General features: G+C 37.9%; 1 protein-coding gene across 6 annotated transcripts in view; it reads left to right on the top strand.

Moving 5' to 3' along the window:
- Positions 1 to 2,500, top strand: part of HOXC4 (homeobox C4) — a 116,727-nt gene that overhangs the window by 29,902 nt on the left and 84,325 nt on the right. For 3 of the 6 annotated variants that reach the window (XR_006388285.1, XM_044286440.1, XM_044286446.1), the window contains exon 1: positions 1,494 to 1,953. The exons of the other annotated variants lie outside the window; for them this stretch is intronic. The gene's annotated coding sequence lies outside the window, so the exon portion shown is untranslated. Of the gene's footprint in view, positions 1 to 1,493; positions 1,954 to 2,500 lie in introns of those variants that run through there. 6 annotated transcript variants of the gene reach the window in all.

The raw sequence follows: 2,500 nt of genomic DNA, 5'->3' as shown, positions 1-2,500 counted from the left end.
GTAGAAGCGCTTCCTATAGAATGGATAAGCTACTTTTATGAAGGGGCAAAGCGAATTTTCGTTCCTGGTAGTCTGTTCTTTAAAGTTGAATGCGCCGTGGAGACATAAAAGCTGGTTTTGATTCAGGACGCTTCCTCTAGTTGTAACTTTTAACTACCTGTTATAAAATTTATTGGTGGTTTGTAAAACAAGAAAGGACAGTATTGCCTTCATCCGGTGCTAATACTGTCTCTCTCCCATTGTTGTCTCTGAGAGGGGGACAAGAAATCAACAATCCCCATTTCTCAGTATTTAAAAAAATAAACAAATTTATATATATATATATATATATATATATAAATATAAATATATATATACACACTCTAGGAAGTCAAACGAAATGTTGAAGGTATGCATAAATCCATGTTTTAAACATTTTGTATCTATTTATATTAATGAAGGAAAATATGTGAATTCCTTCCATTATATTAGATTATCCTTAGATTTTCTGCTTAGATATATAAGCTGTTAAAGCTTGAAATAATGTGTTTGTTGTGTCTATGTCTTATTGTGAATCTAAATAACTGAGCATAAGTATATGATGAGTGTTGTCGTGCACATTTTGTAAATAGATAGATAATGGATAGATGGATGGATGGATGGATAGATAGATAATAGATATAGATGCATTTGGTACATTTAGGTTAAACTTTATTTCATGTGAGGGGCAGTCAATATTAAAGCTGTATGTATCTTTTGATGGTGAGGGGGCCCTGCATACACAACACAAAATTATAATTTAATGACATAAACATTAAAAATCCTATTAGAAAGGAAACTTTTTGAATTTGAAAGGATCGAGTTTTATTGGACGCTTTCCAGCTAGTGTTTATAAATAATGGTGTATATTAGTAATATAGATCGATAGATAGATGTATATATATCGATAGATACATAGATAGATTGCTATAGATAGATAGATTTTGCCTGTATGGATACTCGTGAGAACATACTATACTCATACAGAGAGATATCTGGCTTTTCTTCTCTGTGTACACTTGTAATTATGTATTAATCCACCTAAAGATCCAGTAGGTGAATTCGGTTCCTACAAGTCCTGTGTTTTTGGCACCGGTACTCCTTCTCAGGCCCTTCCAGAGATCTTGTGATCTCCTGTGTAATAAACAGATAAAATCCGCCTTCCATTTCCTATCCCCTGTTTATAGAAACCCGGTTGCAGTATAAAATACACACAAGATGCATTTGCATGAACCCTAATAAGTACGAAGGTAAAGTGAAAAAAAAAAGCTATAATGAAATAATAGATAAATATGGCGTCAAGGAAAGACATTTGCACACGCCACAAAAATGCAGCACATTCTTGGTTGTTTGCAGAAAATTTACAGCTGGGCCATAAAAGTTTACGACTGAATCACAAGTTGGATTGGCCACAGGAAGTCATGTGGACTCTCCATGAACGTGAACTTTTTATTGTGGTTTCTTATACGCAGTGCTTCTCCTTATAACAGTCCTCCCAGTGCCAGGGACAGGGGATCAGCCTATCTCTATTTATTTTATAGACATTATAGATTCTATAGACATCCAGATCTTCCTTTTTCTTCTCAGCCCTGGGACTGTTGCTGGCTTGGAGGCATTTTGGAAATAATGAATTTACTGCACCTCTTGGTCGCCTCCCCCTTTTCCACCCCTAGGGGCAAAAGCCACTACATTTCCTCTGGAGCAGCACAGAATAAGGAAGCGTTGGGTTGTATATAGCTTTTTATTATTAGATGTAGATAGATTATTTTCCCTGTGCTCAGGATTTTTCTCTTTTGTCCCCACCTTATTTTTTTATTTTTTTTCCCTCCTTGTAATGTTTTCTTGAAGCTCCACACAGGCAGCATCACTGGATCAGACACAGGGAGAGAGAGAGGGAGAGAGAGAAGGGGAGAGGGAGACAGAGATACAACATGGGTAAGTGTTCTCTTATTGGCTACATTTTCTAACTAATGATCCATAGCAATGGGTGGTAAAGAGATGGCTATATGATGTGCTGTGGCAATACTTTGATATGATCGGGTTACATGATTTGGAGTTGATTATGGGAGTGTGTATATATGTGATGTGTGGATGTAAAAGGCACATTGTACACAGTCTGTGCTGTGATGTCACTTGCTGCTTTCCTATAGATATTACTACTGCTCTGCTGTTGTTGTTGTGCCTGAGACGATCTCTGCTTGCTGTCTCATATGTGACTGTTCAGTGAGAGGTCTCTGGGCCTGCGAGAAGGGGGTGTGATGTAACAGCAACAAACCAAAGAGAGAGCTCCGCTAAGGGACTGAGGTCGGAAGCTTGAAAAAACACATGTAAAGATGATGTTAAATGAAAAATGCTAACTTTTTTCCCCCCTCTGATATATCTGGCGTGCATGGGGGGGATGTGGGCATGCGCAGTGTTCAGGTGCCAATTTGTTCTGGATCAGACGCCAAGTTCAGACTGGGTTCCTTGGCAGTCACATGTT

The sequence above is a fragment of the Bufo gargarizans genome, chromosome 3 (genome assembly GCF_014858855.1).
Source record: "Bufo gargarizans isolate SCDJY-AF-19 chromosome 3, ASM1485885v1, whole genome shotgun sequence".
NCBI lineage: Eukaryota > Metazoa > Chordata > Amphibia > Anura > Bufonidae > Bufo > Bufo gargarizans.
This window is presented reverse-complemented; position numbering and strand designations above follow the sequence as displayed.